This window comes from Monodelphis domestica, chromosome 4 (genome assembly GCF_027887165.1).
Source record: "Monodelphis domestica isolate mMonDom1 chromosome 4, mMonDom1.pri, whole genome shotgun sequence".
In the NCBI taxonomy this organism is placed as follows: Eukaryota; Metazoa; Chordata; class Mammalia; order Didelphimorphia; family Didelphidae; genus Monodelphis; species Monodelphis domestica.
The window spans coordinates 232,485,262-232,508,873 of record NC_077230.1 but is presented as its reverse complement, the minus strand read 5'-3'; positions in this window follow the sequence as shown (position 1 = coordinate 232,508,873).

Here is a 23,612-nt window from a genome sequence, read left to right as displayed (position 1 = left end):
AAGGAACCCCTTTTATAAGCAGAGAAGTCTCAATTAATCACTGTTCTCACTAATAAGATGGATGGGACTGGTTCAGGCTACCTTCCTCTCTGGGACATCAAGGTTCAGGGGAACATTTGGCTGAGGCCCTTAAACTGAGTTAAATTAAAAAGTATCTCCCCCCACTGAAATGTAACCATTTTAAACGCTGTTGTCTCTGTATGTGATTTCATTGGTGTAAGGAACTCTCAGGAAGGAAACTCTTATTAATACAGACTAGCAACTATCTTGAGATTTCTAGAGTTGGAAGACTTAAGAACACTTAAGAGTTAAGTGACTTGCTCAGGGTGACAAAGGCAATCTGTGTCAAAATCAAGGGCTTTGCACTAACGTTTTCTTGACTTCCTCCCTCAGTGAGCTCTTCCCAAGGCAAACTATCTACTATGGGGGGCTGCCTTCCCCAATCAGCTGTTGCATTTATGTCTGACTGTATATTTTATCCTCTGTCCATTAGTGATTTCCTTAACTTAGTCAAGTTTTTTGGCAGTTGTCCTAAATAGCAGCTGAAATAATACAGCTAGAACTACTGTAGGCCTAAATGTCTTTGCCTATGGTGATTCCTAACCAAAATGTGGACATGGGGAAAGGCTTTAACATGATCCTGATTCTAATGAAACTCATCATGGAGTAGTGGGCTCTCACTAGAAGCTGTTAGTGATGAAGAGGCCTTTGGCAACATCATGATCAGCTCTGAGTGAATCCTGAGTTGGGTCATATAAATATTACTCAAGAAATGTCATAAAACAAGATATATAATCCATTTTGGGAGGTGATATTGTGGAAAGGAAAAGTGAAGCAAGTTTTGGACTTTCTGCCACTCAAGTAAAACAAGCAGCAGTTGGAATGTTAGAGAGAAGATATTGACAAGAAGGACAGTTGGTGGGGGTAGGAGAACTTGGAGAGTGACAGTTGGGCTTGTGTCTCTTTTTTCTGGCTCTCAGATTGGAAGGAGCCTCTCTCCCTGTCTCAGGATAGAAGTCTCTCTATTCCTGATTTTCCCAACTGGTCAGAACCTTTTCTTCCTCTTGCTATCTACTGCTAAGACTTCGAACTTAAGAAAGCTAGCATAGACAGGAATAAAAGAAACCCTCTACCAGCCTGCAAGGCCTGACCTCAGCTCAAAAACTGAGAGAAACTCAAGCCCAATCTAGGGAATTCCTGATTCTCTCTTCCCTGATACCTCCCCAATCCAAACTTGTGATTAAATTCATCTTTATTTAAATAACCACAGTCAGATAAGAGGATTATCATTTCAGGGGCAGCCATTCAACCATAAATGGTCCTTATTGGACCCCTGCCAGGCAACCTTGGTCTGGGGGAAAGACTTGTCCCTCCATGGAGTCCATGCTTACCAGCTCTAGGGTATCTTCAACATCAATCGATAGAGAAGACATCCCCTCATAATGGGCTCTATCATAGCCCATTTCTCAAGAACCCCATTTTTCAAAGATAGCCTCTTGGCAGGAGGCATCTCTCTCCTTTTACCTCACCAGCATCCATATTCCCTCTCTCCCTTCAACCCCTTCATTCCCTGTTACAAAACCTTCCTTATCCCCTGTTCTTCAATCCCCTATAATCCTTTTAAATATTACAGTTTTGGCAGAGCCAGCTAGGCTTTCCAACCTATTTTGCCAAGAATTTGGGAAGAAGAAGGCAGTTAGAAATGTCAGGGAAGTTTCAGAAAAATTGGGCCTACCTACATTTCAAAATCCTGTGTGACTATGGAAAAGTAGCCATTTGGAAAGCAGTTTTGAGTGCAGCTAATCTGCCTAGCAAAACCACAGTCAATAAGAGACCACTCCTTCTGAAGGGAGGAGGCAACTCTTAAAGAGCCAGACTTAAAAAATATTTTTTTTCTTTGCGAAAGGCTTTTCAAGATACAAGATGGCAAAGAATTTATTACTTGCCATGGGTTATATAGCCTTGATTGGACCTTTCTTTTAAATGTTTTACAACTTATTTTTTGTCAAGATTCCAGATTATATTTATTTTTTGCTTAACATCTCTGAAAGTTTTCAATGGCTGAAGATTAGTATAAATAACTTGATTTCATTCATTCCCGCATAAACTGGAGCATTATTCTCCTTAATCCAATTATACTATGGCCTGAAAAAAGGTATGCATCTAATTTATGGGGAAAAAAGAAAAGACAATGAAGTGGCAGTGATGATTTTAGCCATGAGGGAGGATATCACACAACTAAAGCAAATGATTAAGCAACTGACTGAGGAGAAACAAAGTTGCAAAGATATTAACACACGACAAGACACACCTAAAAATAACAATGTAGCTGAGCAAGAAAAAAACAGATGTGGCTGAAGAGGGAATACATTGCCACTAAGAGATCAAACAAGCCTACAACTAGACAGCAGCATAATTCATATTAAAACACATAAGCCGTTTACAGCAACAGACCTTGAAAGTCTGAAAAAATGAATGCCTTCCTTGTTTTCAGAGCCTGTACACTGTTTGAAAGAATTTAAAAGAGCAATTAGGCTTTATTATCCAAATTTCTAAGACACTGAAATTCTTCTCTCAGAATATTTTCAAAAAGAGAAAAGCAACAATTTATTAATGAAACTAGAAACAATCCAAATTTAACATCATGGCCAGAGAAAGGAACAGACTTAGAGTTATCTAATAATGTAAATCTGCATTATCTAAAAAAAGCCATAGAAGCTCTATTAGGGGCAATGAAAAGTTTTTCAAAAAGACCAGATACTTTAGGACAATTTGAGAAATTGATACAGGAGAGTGGGGAATATCCATCAAAATTCCTTGATAGGGTGATTGAAGTAGCAGAGGATGTGCTTGGTTTTGAAAATTTAGATGAACAAAATCTCCAACATATAAGGAGACAATTTGTGAAAGGCAGAAGCACACCTATTAGATCATATTTTAAACTTCAATGCCCACACTGGGAAACACAGACTGGAAGATTTAAGAAAAACTGCAAATTACATATTCACAGGTCATAAAGAAATCCTAAATGAAAAGGATGAAATAATAAAAGAGCTTAAAACCAAGCTCAAGGAGGCAAATAACACAATTACAAAAAAGAAATTGAGGAAATAAAAAATCTAGCCACTCTGCAGTCATACAAATCCACAAGAAATTACACACAAGATAATCAAATGAGAAATGTACCAAATGTTTCCTATGTGGAAAATGGGTCACATGGTTCAAGACTGCTATTTAATTATTCCAAGCTAACAATAAAAAGAGGTCCTGGAAAAGCAACATAAAGCATAGCAGCAATAATACACAAACAAATATAAAATGTTGCCATTGTAATTGCAAGAATTCTTTGTAATCAACAAATTTAGAAACCATGGAGAGATACATCCAATAGGGAGCAAAGCCTCATTATTCACAAGTAGTCTCAGGTGCTGCCAAACAATGTCAGTTATGAAGCCAGGTGCATGGGGTAACATCAAAAAGGAAAAATGGGATATTAAATGGGGAAAATGAAAAGGAAGGAGACTGCATGCAAATAGAACTTGGGGGTCCAAAAGCACAAAATAAAACTAAAGAGCAGATAGAAGAATAAATCCAATTAGATAATGATGTAACAGAGATTAGAGAGAAAATTTTTGGAATAGTGGAACAAGATACAGAGAAAGAGGAAGGAACAGATCTGGCAACAGTCTGTAATACACAAACCTTAAACATATTAGGACATTATAACTTAAAAAGCAAAGAACATGAAAGATTAGATCCAAGCAAGAGTGAATTGCAACATGTCTCAGTTCAAGCAGAAAGGAAAGAATATACTTTAGAAACAGAAAGTATAGAAAAAATAGCAAAACCAAAAACAGAACCGTATGAGACCCAATTAGTAGAGGGTTCTAAAGATTCTAAAACTGCAAATGAATTAATTGAAGCTCATGAGCAAACAAGAGAATGGTCCAAAGGGGAGGAAAATGCAATAAAAGAGAACATTCAAATCAGCAGATCTCCTGGAGACAATGACACTGAAAGCAGGGATGATATTATGAAAGAACATTCCAAAGGCATAATAGAAAAGTCAACCTTAAATACTTATGTCAAAGAATCCCAACCAATAGCAATTGCACAGGGAAAAGCAAACACAAACATAAGTCTCCATGCTAATGCAATTCCATTGCAAACTGATTATAGATTGCAAAATGAATGTTTAAAGCAACAAGAGAAGTCTGTAGATAAAGAACAAAACTGGGATATGGGCAAAATAGAAATACAAGCACCTATGGTCCAAGTGTACCAACAAAATGAGAACACAGCCAGTGTCATGATAAAAGTGGGTAATAAAATCTACCCAGCTCTTATCAATACAGAGGCAACTAAATCTGTTTTTAAAACCTCTCCTAAAGACAGCCAAATCACAAGTTACATACAAATAATGGGGGCAACAGGGAAAAAACAGAGTACCAAAACTAAAATCAAAGATGGTAACTCTAGGACCCCAACAATAGAACATACATTCTTGTTAATCCCAGAATGCCCAATCAACCTTCTTGGGAGAGAATTTTTGTGAAAAATTAGAGCAACCATTCAATGTGATAAATTTAGAAAAAATCTTTCTACATCTACCCAAAGACGCTTTAAAACATTATCCACTGCTGTTAATGGGGCAAGTGGATGATGTACAAGGTCAGAATGAAGGTACAATATTTGAAATACCAACTGACACACTAAACATTCTACAGATGTTCTAAAGTCAGCAACACCAGTAAAAGTAGAAGTTAAAGAAGGGACACCACCAAAGATACCACAATACAAACTAAACAAAGAAGCTATAGATGGAATCAACCCAATTATCCAAAGCTTGTTAGATCAGAAAATTTTAATCCCAACAATTTCAGAATATAATACACCAATACCCATAAAGGAATCAAAATGTAACTCTGAAGGAAAAGTTCAATGGAGACTGGTCCAAGATTTAAGAGCAGTAAATAACTTTGTAAAAAAGTCCCATGCAGTCATTCTAAGCCCATCTAAAATACTTTCAGAAATCCAAGTAATTCTAGGTATTATATTGTCATTGATCTGTGTAGTGCTTATTTGAGCATTCCAATTGCAAAGAAAAGCCAAACAATCTTTGCTTTCTCTTGGAATGGGACTCAGATGACATGGGGAAAATTACCAATGGGATTCTGCAATAGTCCAACAGCATTTTGCCAAATCTTGCAACAAGATTTAAAGAACATTCAATTCAAAGAAAGCAAAATCATGCATTATGTGGATGGCATTTCTCTTGCATCCCCATCTGCTACCAGGACCTGCTACCTGTTACCAGGACAGTAAAAAACTTCTCCTAGAGCTATATAAGAAAGGCTACAACGTTTCCAAATCAAAGCTATAATAGGTCATGCCTAAAGTAGAATACTTAGGATATTATAATATTACAAAAGGAGACCAGAAAGATGGGAAAGGAGGAGAAAAGATAGGAGGAAAATGTAAAGGAAAGGGGAAAGAAAGAGAGGAAACTAAAAAAGAAAAGGAAAGAGGTTGTAAGGCATAAGAACACTGGAAAGGTTGGGGAAAGGGGAGAAAAAAGATTTGAAAAGACTTTGAATGCCAAATAGAGAATTTTATATTTGATTTGGGAGGGCAATAGAGACCCACTGCAGTTAAATGAGTAGAGAGGGGTGACATGATTAGACCTGTGCTTTAGGAAAATCACTTTAGTGCCTGAACAGAGGATGAACTGAAGTAGGGAGAAACTTGTGGCAATGAGACCAACCAGCAGACTATTACCATAGATCAAGTGTAAGTTGATGGGGTTTGTGCCAGGTTGATATGAGATATCAGAAGACAAACTATAGGGTGTTAGGAAGAGAATGAGAGGAAACAAGTTGAGGTACCTACTGTGGAAGGTCTTCTCAAGGAATTTAGTCACAAAAGGGAGAAAAGATATGGGGTGATAAGGGAGATGGGAGTATTTTGAGGATGGGGGAGGCATGAGCACATTTGCAAATGAGAGTGGTGGTGATAGAGAGGGGGCAACTTATTGGAGAAGAAGGGATAGAATGGGATTACTTGAGCATATAGAAGAGTTTGTTAGGCAGCTATGTAGTCCAATGGATAGAATACAGACTTTGGAGTCAGAAAAACCTAAGTTCAAATCCATTCTCAGAACCTTTATTAGCCATGTATGACCCTGAACAAGTTACTTAACCTCTGTCTGCTCAGCTTCCTAAACTATAAAATGTGGATTATAACAGCACATGCATCCCAGGATTGTTGTAAGAATCAAACGAGATGTTTGCAAAACACTTATCAAAAGTGCCTGGAACATATTAGGAGCCATATAAATATTATGTGGTGGTAACAGTAGCAATAACAGTAGCAGTAGTAGTTGTTGTTGTCACAGTGTCTTGGCAAGAACAAAAGTTCCCTCTTCATGAGAAAAAGTAGATAATAGATAAAGGCAGAGATAATAGTAAATGGTTTCTAGGAGACATGACTTGAGGAGGAGGGGGGAAAGAGGGTATTTTCAGTGCATGAGTTTAATTTTTTGGGTAAAATATGAGGCAAGATTCTCTACTGAGAAAGTGAGGGAAAGGGGAACCACAGAAAGGCTATGAAGAGATGAGAAAGTTTGGAAGATTATGAATTAATTTTTTGTTTCAGTTATGTTCAACTCTATGTGACCCCATTTGGGGTTTCCTTGGCAAAGATACTAGAGTGGTTTCTCATTTCCTTCTCTAACTCATTTTCCAAATGAGAAACTGGGGCAAACATGACTAAGTGACTTGCCCAGGGTCACACAGCTAGTAAGTGTCCAAGGCCATATCTGAACTCAGGAAGATGTGTCTTCTTGACCCCCGGAACAGAACTCTGCACCATGATTTAATAGGAGAGGCATGGTAGTATTGTCTTTCAAAAGTGAGGACTCAGCTGAGTATAAGTAACATAAATTTGTAATGGGTCCAATTAACACTGTATCATGACTTTTCTCCAGCTTCTTTTAGTAGCAGGTGTACAAAAGTGAAGGCGGTAGATAGTAGGAATGATCCAAAGCTGAAGCTTGGTTTAGCAATTAAGAGGATAGGGACACAAGAGAACATTGTAGAGTTGAACCAATTCTCCAAAGGGTCAGGATGGGAAAGGGAATAGCTAGTGCAGGGGTGATGGCCTGTGACTGTGGGATCCAATAAAGGTCATAGTGTGGATGAAGAACAGGGTTTGGTATGCACAGCAGAAGGAGAAGTGGAATGACAATAGATTTTGAACAAATAAACGAATTATATTTTTCTAATGTTCTTTTTGTGGGTGATGGCAAGATAAAGTATATGACCATCTTTGTATGTGGGCTGATCATAAGGTGGAGAAAAAGGTTACAGGAAATGAGTAAATAGAAGAAATGAGAGGTTAGAATATTTGAGGGATTATCAATATGTATGTTGGTGTTCTCTACTATGAGGTCAAAAGTTAAGAAAGAGAAAAAGACTGATTAAAAACCTCAATGGATAAAATTCTGTCAAGTTTCTCAATATCCTCTCCAATTAGTTTTTTTCCGCACATGATCATAATCCTTCCATTCCCATCTTACTGAGAAATAAACTGAGATATTGAGTAAAGTGGGGTGGTTCTTCTAGAGCCAACCTGACTCCCAGGTGCTTTCTCCCAACCCTTCACATGTGGATTTGTGGGCAGAATAAAGTCAAGATTTGGAAAAACAAAATTTTGAAAACTCCAAAATGTTATCAATGGATTTAAGAATTAGACAGAAGAGCCTTAGAGATTATGTAATCTAGTATCATTTTACAGCTGAAGAAACTGAGATACAAAGAGATCAGATAATTTTCTCAAAGTCACAGGAGTACTAAGTAACAATTCAAACCCAGGTCTTCTCCTAAACAGGGTCTGCCTTGAGTAAGTCTTATCCTCCCTCTCCCGTAAAAAGGAGAGCTTGGACTAGATCAGCTCTGTGGTTACTTTCATCTCTCACATTCTGTAATGCAAACCCACCCATTTCCTTTTCATCTGTTTCTTAGGCACTTTTTGCAAAGTAGTGGGGTGGGGGGGGGGGGAGATGTAAATCCCAGAGGCAGGACATTTCTGTGACATGTGTTGATCTTTGCTGGCTCCCTTGAGGGCATGCTTAGTAGTTTCTCCCCAAAACCCCAAATGCTCCACCTCAACTCCAAATCATATTTGGTGGTAAGGAAATTTGACCAGTTAAGTATGATAGAAAAAGATCATTTTGGAAGGTTTCTAGGGCTGCTTGGAGAGGGAAGGGAGGGATATTTAGTCCAACCTCCTCATTTTATAGATTAGGAAATGGAGGCCCAGGGAGTTAAATGACTTACCTAATATCAAATAAGTGTCAGAGGTGAGATTTGAATGTGGATCCATTGACTTCAAAGCCAGAGCACTTTACACTATTTTATGCTGCTTCAAAGGTTTCAAACTACTATCTAAAACTAAGGAATGGTAGGGGGAGGAGAAAGAGGGGAGGCACAAGTGAAGGAAGAAGAAGGAGGAGGAGGAGGAAGAGGAGGAGGAAGAGGAGAAAGAGGAAGAGGGGGAGGAGAAGGAGAAAGAGAAGGAGGAGGAGGAGGAGGAGGGGGAGGAAGAGGGATAAGTCTAGAGAACAGTATCACAAAGGAGTTCCATCTTATATCTCCAGAATGGTTCCATCTGGTATCATTCAGAATCTCACCTGGGGGCTCTTCATACATACATCAGTCTCTCCAACATAGATGAGGTCCTTTAAGACCACAGGACACCAGAAAGAGAGGTATGAGGCAATATTTTTATCTGTAGAAAACCATCCAGTGAACATCCAGTGAGGCTGGAAAGACAGGTTGGGGTCAGGATGGGAAAGGCTTTCAAAGCTAATCAGAAGAGTTTCTATTTTATCCTAGAGACAAAAGGAAGCCACTGGAGTTGATGGAGTGGGGAGGGACATGGTCAAATCTGTTCCCAGGGAAAATCATGTTGGCAGTCGTATAAGACGGAATAAAGTGAGAAGAGACTAGAGGGAGGGAGGGAGACCAATTTGGAAGCTGCAGCAATAATCCAGGTGAGAAGTAATGACCTAAATTCTATTATTGGTTTTGTGATTGGAGAGAATGAATTAGATGTGAGAGATTTTGTGGAGGGAGAAACAAAAAGATTTGCCAACTGATGAGATGACTGCAGATGAAGAAGAGTGAGAAGTCAAGGTTAAGGCTAAGCTTACTTGACTGAAGGACAACACGGCCATCCAATGCAGCTGAGGAAGTCTCCAGACATAACAATTTTTTCGTGCCACTGGACCCAGGCTTCCAACGCCGAGAGAGTGGGACTGTCTCTGTGCATCGGCTTTTCCACTTAAATCTCTTTCACGCACAAGTATCTTTGTGCACACTCATCTATCTTAACCCCATCCACCCTCTTCAAGACCTGCGGCGATGGGGGAGTGATGACGCAACAGGTGGAGGTGACCACTGGCAGTTGTAGTCACGATCCTGTATGTAGGCAGCCCACGGACCAGTGGTCGCTCGGCCCTGTGGGCAGCAGGGACGTTCGGCAGCATCCTGGGCGACTGAGCAGCCCTCTCTAGGACAGCACTGCTCACCCTAATCAAGGAAGGGGACTAGAAAAGGTGTCCCAAACATTGCCTGTCCTACAAACACCCGGTCAGCACACCGTGGCGGTCGGGTCATCCCCTTTAAGCAGTCGAAATCAAAGAAAAAATACAAAGAAACTCCTACTAGGAGCATGGAACATCAGGACATTACTTGACAGAGAGAATACCCCAAGACCTGAAAGAAGAACAGCTCTAATCGGTAAAGAACTGGTGCGATATAACATCGACATCGCAGCCTTAAGTGAAACACGCTTACCAGAAGAGGGATCACTCAGCAAACCCACCACTGGATACATCTTCTGGAAAGGTAGAGCCTCAAATGAAGACAGAATCCACAGTGTTGGCCTGGCCATCAAGACCAGTTTGCTCAAACAGCTGCCAGACTTGCCTGTGGGCATCAGCAAGAGGCTCATGAAGATCCGTTTTCCTCTCAGCAAAGACCGGTATGCCACAATCATCAGCGCATATGCCCCTACACTGACCAGCACAGAGGAGACCATCGAGCAGTTCTACTCTGACCTGAGTGCCGTCCTGCACTCAGTGCCCACAAATGACAAGCTGATACTACTGGGAGACTTCAATGCCTGCGTTGGCCAGGACCATGAAAGATGGAAAGGAGTGCTCGGAAAACACGGTGTGGGCAAAATGAAAAACAACGGCCTACTGCTACTCAGCAAATGCTCAGAATTCGAACTCACCATCACGAACACTGTGTTCAGAATGGCGAACAAATATAAAACAACGTGGATGCACCCAAGATAAAAACAGTGGCATCTCATTGACTACATCATTGTACGCTGGCGAGACATCCAGGATGTAAAGATCACCAGAGCCATGAGAGGAGCTGAATGCTGGACAGACCACAGATTGGTTAGAAAGACTCTTCAAATGTGCATTGCGCCTCGCCATCCAAAACGCGCCCAGACAGTTCGCGCATTTTACAATGTGAGTCGTCTTAGAGATCCATCTTATTTTCAAACATTCCAGTCCTGCCTGGACAACAAGCTGTCTGCCAAGGGACCACTCACTGGAAGTTCAACCGAGAAATGGAACCAGTTCAGAGACGCAGTGAAGGAAACATCAAAGGCAGTCCTAGGCCCCAAACAACACAACCACCAGGACTGGTTTGACGAGAACAACACTGCTATTGAAGACCTATTGAGCAAGAAGAACAAAGCCTTTATGGAGTGGCAAAATAACCCAAACTCTGCTCCTAAAAAGGACAGATTCAAGTCTCTCCAAGCCACGGTGCACTGTTAGATCAGGAAGATGCAAGACCGATGGTGGGGAAAAAAAGGCAGAAGAAATCCAGCGGTTTGCTGATATGAAAAACTACAAACAATTTTTCAGTGCCCTCAAGACTGTCTATGGGCCATTAAAACCCACCACCACTCCCTTGCTATCCTCTGACAGTGACACTCTCATAAAAGATAAAAAAGGCATCAGCAACAGGTGGAAAGAACACTTCAGTCCCTTCTCAACCGACCCTCTTCAGTCGACCAAAAAGCCCTTGACCAGATCCCCCAAAACCACTCCATTGAACAACTTGACGTCCCTCCTTCAATAGAGGAAGTCCAAAAAGCCATTAAACAAATGAGTGCAGGCAAGGCACCCAGTAAAGACGGGATCCCAACCAAGGTGTACAAGGCCTTAAATGGAAAGGCGCTCCAGGCATTCCACATAGTGCTGACCAGCATATGGGAAGAGGAAGACATGCCCCCAGAACTCAGAGATGCCTCCATCGTAGCCCTATACAAGAACAAAGGCTCACGAGCAGCCTGTGACAACTACAGAGGCATTTCACTACTCTCCACTGCCAGAAAGATCCTCGCCCATGTTATACTCAACAGACTCCTGTCATCTGTTTCAGAGCAGAACCTGCCTGAATCACAATGTGGATTCTTTTTTTTTTAATATTTTATTTGATCATTTCCAAGCATTATTCATTAAAGACAAAGATCATTTTCTTTTCCTCCCCTCCCAACCCCCATAGCCAACGCATGATTCCACTGGGTGTCACATGTGTTCTTGATTCGAACCCATTTCCATGTTGTCAATATTTGCATTAGAGTGTTCATTTAGAGTCTCTCCTCTGTCATGTCCCCTCAACCACTGTAGTCAGGCAGTTGCTTTTCCTCGGTGTAGCAGTCCACAGCTGTGTTTACTCAAGACAGATAATTAAGTCATAAAGTTAGACCTGAGAAGAGCACATTCTCTGTCCGGCGCATGGCCAGTAAGGCAATGAACTTTGATCCCAACTAGTTTGAGCACGAAAGTAGGTTTCTTTCTTCTCCCCAGGCTGAAGAAGGATCCGCCCTTATCTTATGACAATTTACCTTTCTACCAATGATAATCCCCTATGTCATTAATTACTATGCATTATGTATCTTTGCATATGATAATCAATAAATACACGAGCCCACAGGCCCAGCAGAGGCTTTTACCACTCATATTTCTTCCTGACTACTATCTCTCTCTCTCATGGAGCAGGCTTCTGGCCATGTTCCGTCTTTCTCCTCTGTTTCTCTTATCTCTATCATTAAGCCGTAACAGTCCGTGTTAATAGCACGGGTTTAAGGACTGTGGCTTGTCTCTATAGATCTCTAAACTCATTTCTGATGCCCATGATGTTATGTGGTGGTCTTCTCACTGTCTCATGTATCCATGAAGTGGAAGGCCGGAGCTTAAGTCTGTGGAGCTCGATTTATACATGATTCGATGTCTGGTCTCATTCTTGCCATCCCTCCGGCTTCAGATCCTTGTTTCCCCCAGAGATAAACCTCTATCTATCTTTCCTCCTGGGGGCGAGGGTTGCTGGCCAATCTCTCGCCTCACTCGGTGTTTCTACTCCCACAATTTGTCCTCTGCTTATGAATAGTGTTTTTTCTCCTAGATCCCTGCAGATTGTTCAGGGACATTACACCGCCCCTAATGGAGAAGTCCATTACATTCAATTATACCACAGTGTATTAGTCTCTGTGTACGATGTTCTCCTGGTTCTGCTCCTCTCGCTCTGCATCACTTCCTGGAGGTTGTTCCAGTCTCCATGGAATTCCTCCACTTTATTATTCCTTTTTGCACAATAGTATTCCATCACCAACATATACCACAATTTGTTCAGCCATTCCCCAATTGATGGGCATCCCCTCGTTTTCCAGTTTTTGGCCACCACAAAGAGCGCAGCTATGAATATTTTTGTACAAGTCTTTTTGTCCATTATCTCTTTGGGGTACAGACTCAGCAGTGCTATGGCTGGATCAAAAGGTAGACATCATTTTGTCACCCTTTGGGCATAGTTCCAAATTGCCCTCCAGAATGGTTGGAGCAGTTCACAACTCCACCAGCAATGAATTAATGTCCCTACTTTGCCACATCCCCTCCAGCATTCATTACTTTCCTTTGCTATTATGTTAGCCAATCTGCTAGGTGTGAGGTGATACCTCAGAGTTGTTTTTATTTGCGCCTCTCTGATTATAAGAGATTTAGAACACTTCTTCATGTGCTTATTAATAGTTTTGATTTCTTTATCTGAGAACTGCCTATCCATGTCCCTTGCCCATTTATCAATTGGAGAATGGCTTGATTTTTTGGACAATTGATTTAGCTCTTTATAAATATGAGTAATTAAACCTTTGTCAGAGGTTTCTATGAAGATTTTTTCCCAATTTGTTGTTTCCCTTCTGATTTTAGTTACATTGGTTTTGTTTGTACAAAAGCTTTTTAATTTGATGTAGTCAAAATTATTTATTTTACATTTTGTGATTCTTTCTATGTCTTGCTTGGTTTTAAAGCCTTTCCCCTCCCAAAGGTCTGACATGTATACTATTCTGTGTTTACCCAATTTACTTATGGTTTCCTTCTTTATGTTTAAGTCATTCACCCATTTTGAATTTATCTTGGTGTAGGGTGTGAGGTGTTAATCAATTCCTAATCTCTCCCACACCGTCTTCCAATTTTCCCAGCAGTTTTTATCGAATAGTGGATTTTTGTACCAAAACCTGGGATCTTTGGGTTTATTGTATACTGTCTTGCTGAGGTCGCTTTCCCCCAGTCTATTCCACTGATCTTCCTTTCTGTTTCTTAGCCAGTACCAAATTGTTTTGATGACTGCTGCTTTGTAATATAGTTTAAGGTCTGGGACTGCAAGGCCCCTATCATATGTGCTTTTTTTCATTATTTCCCTGGATATCCTTGATCTTTTGTTATTCCAAATGAATTTTGTTATGGTTTTTTCTAAATCAGTAAAGAAATATTTTGGGAGTTCAATGGGTATGGCACTAAATAGATAAATAAGTTTGGGTAGTATGGTCATTTTTATTATATTGGCTCATCCTATCCATGAGCAGTTAATGTTTTTCCAATTGTTCAAGTCTAGTTTTAGTTGTGTGGCGAGTGTTTTGTAGTTGTGTTCATATAGTTCCTGTGTTTGGCTTGGGAGATAGATTCCTAGGTATTTTATTTTGTCTAAGGTGATTTTGAATGGGATTTCTCTTTCTAGTTTTTGCTGCTGAGCTGTGTTGGAGATATATAGAAACGCTGATGACTTATGTGGGTTTATTTTGTATCCTGCAACTTTGCTAAAGTTGTTGATTATTTCAATTAGCTTTTTGATTGAATCTCTAGGATTCTTTAAGTAGACCATGTCATCTGCAAAGAGTGATAACTTGGTCTCCTCCTTGCCTATTTTGATGCCTTCAATTTCTTTTTCTTCTCTAATGTAGCAGTCCACCCCTAGCTATGGGCAAGGGGAACAGTTAGTATGTGCAGATTGCCTTAAAAGAGAGCATGCTCAGTTTTGAGCATGCTCAGTATTGCACATGGCTGGGAAGGCCTCTGACCCTTGACCCCAGCTTCCCCCAGGTTAGGCGGGAAAACAGGTTTCTTTGTGCTCACCTGGTTAAGAGAAAACACACCTATACCTTGTCATTAACCAATGAGTATCATCCCTATGTACTGTGTATATTTGCATATCAAAGGGTATATGTAGCCCAGCAAGCTCCGCCTCTCTCCCTCTCTCTCTCTTTCAGGCTAGCTGATGGCTGTCCTGGCAGGAGCTTGGCCAGAGGCCAATCTTTCTCTATCACCTCTCTGACCTGTGTGGTATTAAATGTGGATCTCTGGACTGGTAAAAGCCTACGGAAGGGTCCTTTGATCAGAGCTTAGCTGTGGCTCATGGAAAATTAATAAAAACTCATTCCTGCCACCTCAAATCTCTAATTTGACTCCGTCATCCCCCTCGTGGTATCTAAAACTTCTATCCTGTCTCTATCTTCCTACCTTAAAACTTCTCTCCCCTCTGAGGAAGCTTTATCTAATTGCTACTGCTAATGTTTCTAGTACAATGTCAAATAGTAGAGGTGATAGTGGGCATCCTTGTTTCAATCCTGATCTTATTGGGAATGCATCTAGTTTATCCCCATTGCAGATGATATTAGCTGATGGTTCTAGATATATACTGTTTATTATTTTTAGGAACCCTTCTATTCCTATGCTTTCTAGTGTTTTTAATAGGAATGGGTGTTGTATTTTATCAAATGCTTTTTCTGCATCTATTGAGATAATCATGTGATTCTTGTTGGTTTGTTTGTTGATGTGGTCAATTATGTGGATGGTTTTCCTAATATTGAACCAGCCCTGCATCCCTGGTATAAATCCTACTTGATCATGGTGGATGACCCTTCTGATCACTTGCTGGAGTCTTTTTGCTAGTATCCTATTTAAGATTTTTGCATCTATATTCATTAGGGAGATTGGTCTATAGTTTTCTTTCTCTGTTTTTGACCTGCCTGGTTTTGGAATCAATACCATGTTTGTGTCATAAAAGGAATTTGGTAGAACTCCCTCTTTGCTTATTATGTCAAATAGTTTGTATAGTATTGGGATTAACTGTTCTCTGAATGTTTGATAGAATTCACTGGTGAATCCCTCAGGCCCTAGGGATTTTTTCTTAGGAAGTTCTTTGATGGCTTGTTGGATTTCATTTTCTGATATGGGATTATTTAAGAATTCTATTTCCTCTTCTGTTAGTCTAGGCAGTTTGTATTTTTGTATATATTCATCCATATCACCTAAATTGGTGTATTTATTGCCATATAATTGGGCAAAGTAATTTCTAATGATTGCCTTAATTTCCTCTTCATCAGAGGTGCTGTCCCCCTTTTCATCTTTGATGCTGTTAATTTGCTTTTCTTCCTTCCTTTTTTTAATTAGACTGACTAGTACTTTGTCTATTTCATTTGTTTTTTTCAAAGTACCAGTTTCTTGTCTTATTTATTAAATCAATAGTTCTATCTCTTTCAATTTTATTAATTTCTCCCTTAATTTTTAGGATTTCTAGTTTGGTTTTCTGCTGGGGGTTTTAATCTGATCGTTTTTGAGTTTTTTTATTTGCATTTCCAATTGACTGATCTCTGCTCTCCCTAGTTTGTTGATATATGCACTCAGGGATATGAATTTACCTCTGATTACCGCTTTGGTTCCATCCCAAAAGGTTTGAAAGGATGTCTCGCCATTGTCATTTTCCTTGATGAAATTATTAATTGTTTCTATGATTTATTCTCTAACTAAACAATTTTGGAGTATCATATTGTTTAATTTCCAATTAGTTTTTGATTTGTTTTTCCATGTACCTTTACTGATCATTATTTTTATTGCCTTGTGATCTGAGAAGGCTGCATTCATTATTTCTGCTTTTCTGCATTTGTGTGCTATGTTTCTGTGACCTAATGTATGGTCAATTTTTGTGAATGTGCCATGTGGTACTGAGAAGAAGGTGTATTCCTTTTTATCCCTATTTATTTTTCTCCATATGTCTATTAATTATAATATTTCTATTATTTCATTCACTTCTTTCACCTCCTTCTTATTTATTTTTTGGTTTGATTTATCTAAATTTGATAATGGTTGGTTTAAGTCTCCCACTAATATGGTTTTACTGTCTATTTCTTCCTTCAATTCTCCTAGTTTCTCCATTAGAAATTTGGGTGCTATATTATTTGGTGCATACATGTTGATTAGTGATATTTCCTCATTATCTAAAGTCCCTTTTAACAAAATATAATTACCTTCCCTATCTCTTTTGATCAGGTCTATTTTTGCTTTGGCTTCATCAGATATCATGATTACCACTCCTGCCTTCTTTCTGTCAGTTGAGGTGCAGAAGGTCTTACTCCATCCTTTAATTCTGACCTTGTGGGTGTCAACCCGCCTCATGTGTGTTTCTTGAAGACAACATATGGTAGGGTTTTGGATTCTAATCCATTCTGCTATTCGTCTACGTTTTATGGGTTAGTTCATCCCATTCATGTTCAAAGTTATGACTGTCATTTGTGGACTCCCTGGCATTTTGATATCCTTCCCTGGTTCTAACCTTTTCTTCTTCGGCTTTACCTTTTAGTCCAGTGATTTACTTTAAATTGGTCCCCCTTGTCCCCTCCCTTTTTCTTCCCTCCCCTTCCCCCCCCTTTCTCTCCCCTTTTGTTTTCCCTCTCCCCCTCCCCCCCCTGGTTTTCCCTTCTCCCTACCCTTGTTGGGTAAGATAGAATTCAAGATCCCAATGGATCTGGATGTTTTTCCCTCTCAGAGTTGATTTCCCTGAGAGTAAGGTTTAAGTGAAAACTCTCTTCCTCTCCTTCTTATAGTTTTCTTCCCCTCCCCTTCCCATGTGAATCTTTGTGTGAGAATGATTATTTTATTTGGTTTTTCTTTTCCCCCTATTTCCACATTACATTTTCCCCACATGTTAGTATACATAGATTGATATAAATGTAGTCCTTATAGAAGAGAGTTTGAGTAAAAGAAAAAGATAACATTTTTCTCCTTTTCCCTTTCTTTCATATTTACCTTTTCAGGTATTCCATGCTCTTTGATTTTTGATATTGAACTTTCCACAGAGCTCTGGTCTTTTCATTGCAAAAAGTTGGAAATCTTCTATTTTGTTGAATGCCCATACTTTCCCTTGGAGGTATATAGTCAGTTTTGCTGGATAGCTGATTCTTGGTTGAAGACCCAGCTCTCTTGCCTTTCTGAAGATCATGTTCCATGCCTTATGATCATTTAGAGTAGAACTTGCAAGGTCTTGTGTGACCCTGATTGGCATTCCTTTATATCTAAATTGTCTTTTTCTGGCTTCTTGTAGGATTTTTTCTTTTGTTTGAGAATTTTGGAATTTGGCAATTACATTCCTTGGAGTTGTCTTTTGGGGGTTTAGTGTAGAGGGTGTTCTGTGAGCTCTGACAGTGCCTGTATTGCCCCCTTGTTCTAGAATCTCTGGGCAATTTTCTTTGATTATCTCTTTTATTACAATGTCCAGTTTGCTGTTTATTTCTGGCTTTTCTGGAAGTCCAATTATTCTTAAATTATCTCTTCTCCCTCTATTTTCCAAATCTGTCACCTTGTCAGTGAGATATTTTATGCTCTCTTCTAATTTCTTGGTCTTTTGGCTTTGCTTTATTAGTTCTTGCTTTAAAGCCTGGTTTTCTTTTACAGTTTGGTCAAACTGGTTTTGTAGATGCGTGCATTTCTTTTACATTATTTCCCACTTTTCCTCCCAGAAGGCTTCCATCTTTTTGATCATTTCAGATTCAAATTCTTCATGGGTTTGTGGAGAGTTTCCATTTCCTTTGGAAGATTTCGGAGCATTTGCTTGTGTTTCCTCTTCTATCTCCTCTGTGTTTTGTATTTTTGCTCCATAAAATGTGTCCAAAGTCGCCCCCTTCTTCTTGTTTTGTTTTTTTTTTTTTTTTAATTTTGGGACTTTTGTGCTTCTGTGGAGTTTGCCATCTCTATCTGAGTGGGGGATACTAGCTTTTCTTATCTCTGTCTGGCTTTCAGAGGTTTTAGCCCTTGGCAGATTGTCCGTTCTATGCAGTTGTTGTTCTGTTTTCCCGAGAAGCCAGGAGTTGCTGGTGTGTCCCTGTTACTGCCCTCCTCTCCTCGGCACCCTCCTGATGCTTCTCCATTGCCTTACTTCCACACTCTAAGCCTAGCTTGGCCCTTGTTCCTGTGCCTTAGCTGGCCAGCGCCTGCACTCTGCGGGGGGAGGGGCCGCAGCTTCCAGGAGCTCAGAGGGCTCCTAATGAGATTAGCTTTCCCTGGGTTGAATTTAGTATGCCTTGAGGCAGGGACTTTTTTCGTGAGACTCTGATGGAAGGATCCAGCCAGGGGGATACAAGCTCCCCCCTCTCTCTCTGCTGTCTGGGTGCCCCCTCAACTGGGTCAGGTTGTCTTCAGGATGTAACCTTCAGAATAGCCGGCTCCCGAGGCCCTTTTGCCAGCCCTGAGGGTTGCTGTTGTTTCAGAAGACCCTGCTCTCTGAGGGGGAGGGGCCGCGGCTTCCCAGATCTCCGAGGGCTCCTCCCAGGGGGTTACGAGCTCCCCCGTCTCTCTCTCTTTCCCTGCTGTCTGGGTGCCCCCTCGACTGGGTTAGGTTGTTTTCAGGATATGGCCTTCAGAATAGCAGGCCGTGGGGCTCTGAGGTTGCCTCTGCTGCCTCGGACTCGGACTTGGCGCTCTGGGTTGGATGGGATGGGTCCTAGGACCTTCCTTCTGCCTACTCCTTAGGTCTGAGTGGTCTCGGGTTCTGGCTTTTGGTGGGGGCTGTACCTTTTGATCCAGGTCCAGGTCCAGGAGGAAGACTCCTGGGGTCTATGCTGTTGATCCTTTTGAATTTCGGTGCCCTAGGAGCATTCTGTTTGAGATTGGTAAGGAAGGGTTTCAGGAGATCTGAACTTTAGCTTTCTCTAAGCCGCCATCTTGACCGGAAGTCCACAATGTGGATTCTGACCAGATCGCAGCACCATCGACATGGTCTTCACGGTGAGGCAAATGCAGGGAAAATGCCTTGAGCAGAACCTGAGTCTCTACATTGTCTTCATAGACCTGACAAAGGCATTCAATACAGTGAACAGGGACACATTGTGGGTGATCCTCAGCAAGCTCGGTTGCCCAGCAAAATTCGTCAAACTGATCCAGCTCTTTCATGTCGACATGACAGGGGAAGTCCTATCTGGTGGAGAAACTTCCAATCGCTTCAGCATCTCCAATGGCGTGAAACAAGGCTGTGTCCTCACTCCGGTACTATTCAACCTATTTTTCACCCAAGTATTACGACATGCTGTGATGGATCTAGACCTGGGCATCTACATCAAATACTGACTGGATGGCTCACTATTTGACCTTCGCCGCCTGACTGCAAAAACAAAGACAACAGAGAGACTCATCCTGGAAGCTCTCTTTGCAGATGACTGTGCTCTCATGGCCCACCAAGAAAATCATCTCCAAACCATTGTGGACAGGTTCTCCACCGCAACAAAGCTGTTTGGCCTGACTATCAGCCTCAGCAAAACAGAAGTGCTGTTCCAACCTGCACCAGGGAGGCCAACGAACCAGCCGTGCATTACAATCGACGGCACGCAGCTTTCTAACATCAACACTTTCAAGTACCTGGGCAGCACCATCGCCAACAACGAGTCCCTAGACCACGAGATTAATGCCAGGATCCAAAAGGCCAGCCAGGCACTCGGGCGGCTGTGCTCCAAAGTCCTCCAACACAGCGGTGTAAGCACTGCAACGAAGCTCAAAGTGTACAACGCAGTGGTCCTCAGCTCGCTCCTGTACGGTTGTGAGACATGGACACTGTACCGGAAGCCCATGAAACAGCTGGAGCAATTTCACCAACGCTCCCTCCGGTCAATCATGAGGATCCGATGGCAGGACTGAATCACCAATCAGGAAGTCCTCGACAGAGCCAACTCCACCAGCATCCAAGTCATGGTCCTCAAAACCCAGCTACGATGGTCTGGACACATCATCCACATGGACCCACAGCGAATACCAAGACAGGTATTCTATGGGGAACTGTCAGCTGAACTCAGGAAACAAGGCCGACCAAAGAAAAGATTCAAGGATCCGCTAAAGTCCAACTTGAAGTGGGCTGGCATTACACCAAAGCAACTAGAACTCGCTGCCTCTGACAGAAGCAGCTGGAGAACCCACATTCACCATGCCGCCACCACCTTTGAGATGAGCAACGTCTATGTCTTGTTGCTGCGCATGAACGCTGACACCAGGCCACAACCGCACCTCCCGTAACAACTGGCGTCCCATGCCTCATGTGCCACACACTCTGCGCCTCAGCCTTTGGACTCCAAAGCCACATGAGGGTACACCGTAGATGAAACTGCACAAAGACAATAGTCATTCTCGATCACCGAGAGACTACCACTAGATTTATTAATTACTATCAGGAGAGGAAGGAAAAAGAATAATCATATCTCAAATCTAAACTAAAGTTTCTAACTATTCCAAAACCTAAATATCCCACCAGGGACTTTCTTCTTACTTACCAAAGACGAACCTCCTTAAATCTATTCTACCACTATATATTTAACTCTCAAATCTATCTTTCTAACCTTATTCCAATATATAAACTTAACTATAATTAACCTCCTTAAATATTTGTAAAATCAACAAGCTATTTCAGCCTAACTGTCAAAAGGCAACTAAAAATCCTGAAGCTGTCAGACTTCTCAGCAGGATGCCTGAAGCTCTCCTTGTACCAGCTAGAGGAAAGCAGTGCCCCCTCTTGGTAGCTGGTTTTCTTGTTCTCAGAAAAGTCTTCACTCACACCAAATTCTTCTATGGCTTTTCTAGATGGTTTTTTCAACTCCTTACAGTTCTCTAAAAATCACTCTCAGAGAAAACTAACCAGCCAACCTACTCTCTCGAGGACCAGTTCAAGAGAGCCCCAGCTGACTCTTCCTTCTGGGGGGTTCTGGGATATTTTCTTAAGGGGCCCACATCATCCTTTCCTCTGACTGCCTTAAGGGAACAGATTTAAAAGTGGCCAACCTTTTCTCTGGGCTAAAACTCTTGCTTCTAACTAGGACCTGTTCTTAATGCAGCTAATTAACTAATTAAACCTTGCACCATGTCACTAAGACCTGAGAGCAGCATCTGGGGCAAGGACATTGAAACATACCATCCTCTCATCAATGAATGGCCTGGATTCAGAACACAGAAACCTTCTGATAGCCACAATCTGCTGGAGGTGATAGACAAAGCTTCAGAAAGCCCAGTTTCTCTCTTTGGCCTTAGCTCTTCTCAGTCTCTGGTTAAAGCTGACTTTACTCTTTGGTGAAATAGTGTTTAGTACCTTAGTCTAACTAGTGCCAGTGTTTGACTTCTCCATGTGGCCAGTTGCTGTAATCACATGGGCATGTAGCCAAAACAGAAGAGAGAGAGAGGCAGAGACAAAGACAGAGACAGAGACACAGAGAGAGACCCTAAAGCACAAAGATAGGAAAAGAAAGCCAAGTTTACTCAATTTCTTTTTGGTCATTGATTTTCTTCAGGCTCTACCATCACATTTCTTTTAGATCTTAACTCCCTGAAGACTTGGTTGGCCAATTCTATTTGAAAAGGATAGATCACTACTATGTGACATCCAAAGTGCTTATCTCATTTAAATGGCAAAGTAGATAATGATGATTGTGAAGGCAGTGAAAGGTCTGTGCATGTCTAGTTACTATGGCAAGAAAGAGAGCAGAGAAGGGGAGAAAGAATGGGGAAAGGAGAGGAAGAGACAAAGATAAGCCCCCAACAGCAGCAACCTGTGCTTTAATTGACTTTTTTTTAAATGGATCTTACCAACAGCCACCTCTCCACCTCCATCCCCAGACATTTCATGTCAAGCCTATATAGCCCACAAAACACAAATGTACCTCTCCCACCCCATGATCTCCTTCCAGTTTCCCAGAATGCTCCAATTTCCCAATCTATTACGCAAAACTTTCATGAGGCAACAAGCAAAAGAGATGAGAAATAAGAGGATGTGAGCTAAAAATGGGCAACAATCCAGAAGAGATGACTAAAAATCTTATTTTGCAAAATGTATTGGACATCTGTCTCCTTGGATTTCCTTCAATGCAGAAAGGCAAGCAGGTCAGTTCCTCAAGACTTTTCTCCAATCTTATTATCTTCTAATAGCACTTTTTTCTAATGGTGTTGGACACAGGATCAGAAAAATAGAACAAGTCTTGGAAAGTACCATACCTAGGGGTTAGTAGATCTGGTTTAGGATAAACAAACCTTATCTATCCAAATTATGAATCCCATATACAACATTCTTGATGACTAGTCATTCAACCATAAACACATTGAGTCAGTGATTCACTGATTTGGGGGGTTGATTTGTTCTTCCTGGCATTGACTAGCTGTGTGCCCCTGGGAAAATCATGACTTCAGTGTGAGCCTCAGGTTTCTCATCTATAAAATAGAGTTAATCAATACTTACCCTGCCTGCCTTATAGAGTAATTGTAAGGGAAATATTTCACAAATTATAAAGATTATATAAACTTTGTATCAAAGGAGACCTGAGTCCAAATGTAAACTCCTCAGACACTTGTGTGACCCCCAGCAAGTCATTTAACTTCTTCCTGCCTCAGTTTCCTTCACTGTAAAATGAGGATAACAATAGCACCTATTTCCTAGATTTATTTTTTGTTTGAAGATTATGTGAATAAATACCTGATCCATACTAGGTGTTTAATGCTTGTTTCCTTCTTTCCTTCATTGATCCCTTCTCTAATTAATATTATTAAATGCATAATGTAAAATACATAGAACTACAAAGAAAAGCAATTTTTAAAAGTAGATATCAAGATATTTTTAAGTTCATGGACCCCAAATTAAGAACCCTTGCACTAAAGAATCACAATCACAATGTTTCAGGGTTGGAAGGAACTCCAGAAAACATATAGTCTAAACCACATCTGAACAGAAATCATCTTTATAATATACCTATAGCTTTCACCTGAAAACTGCTTCTACCTAAAACTGCCCTTTCAACTTTAGGATATTTCTAACTGTAAAAGACGGATTTTTTTCCTGTATATGGATCTTAAATCTACTACTTCCATTCACTCTTCTTAGTTCCACCCTCTGGGAACAATCAAAGCAAGTCTCATCTCTCTTCCACAAAGCAATAAATACTACAAATAGTGACCATGT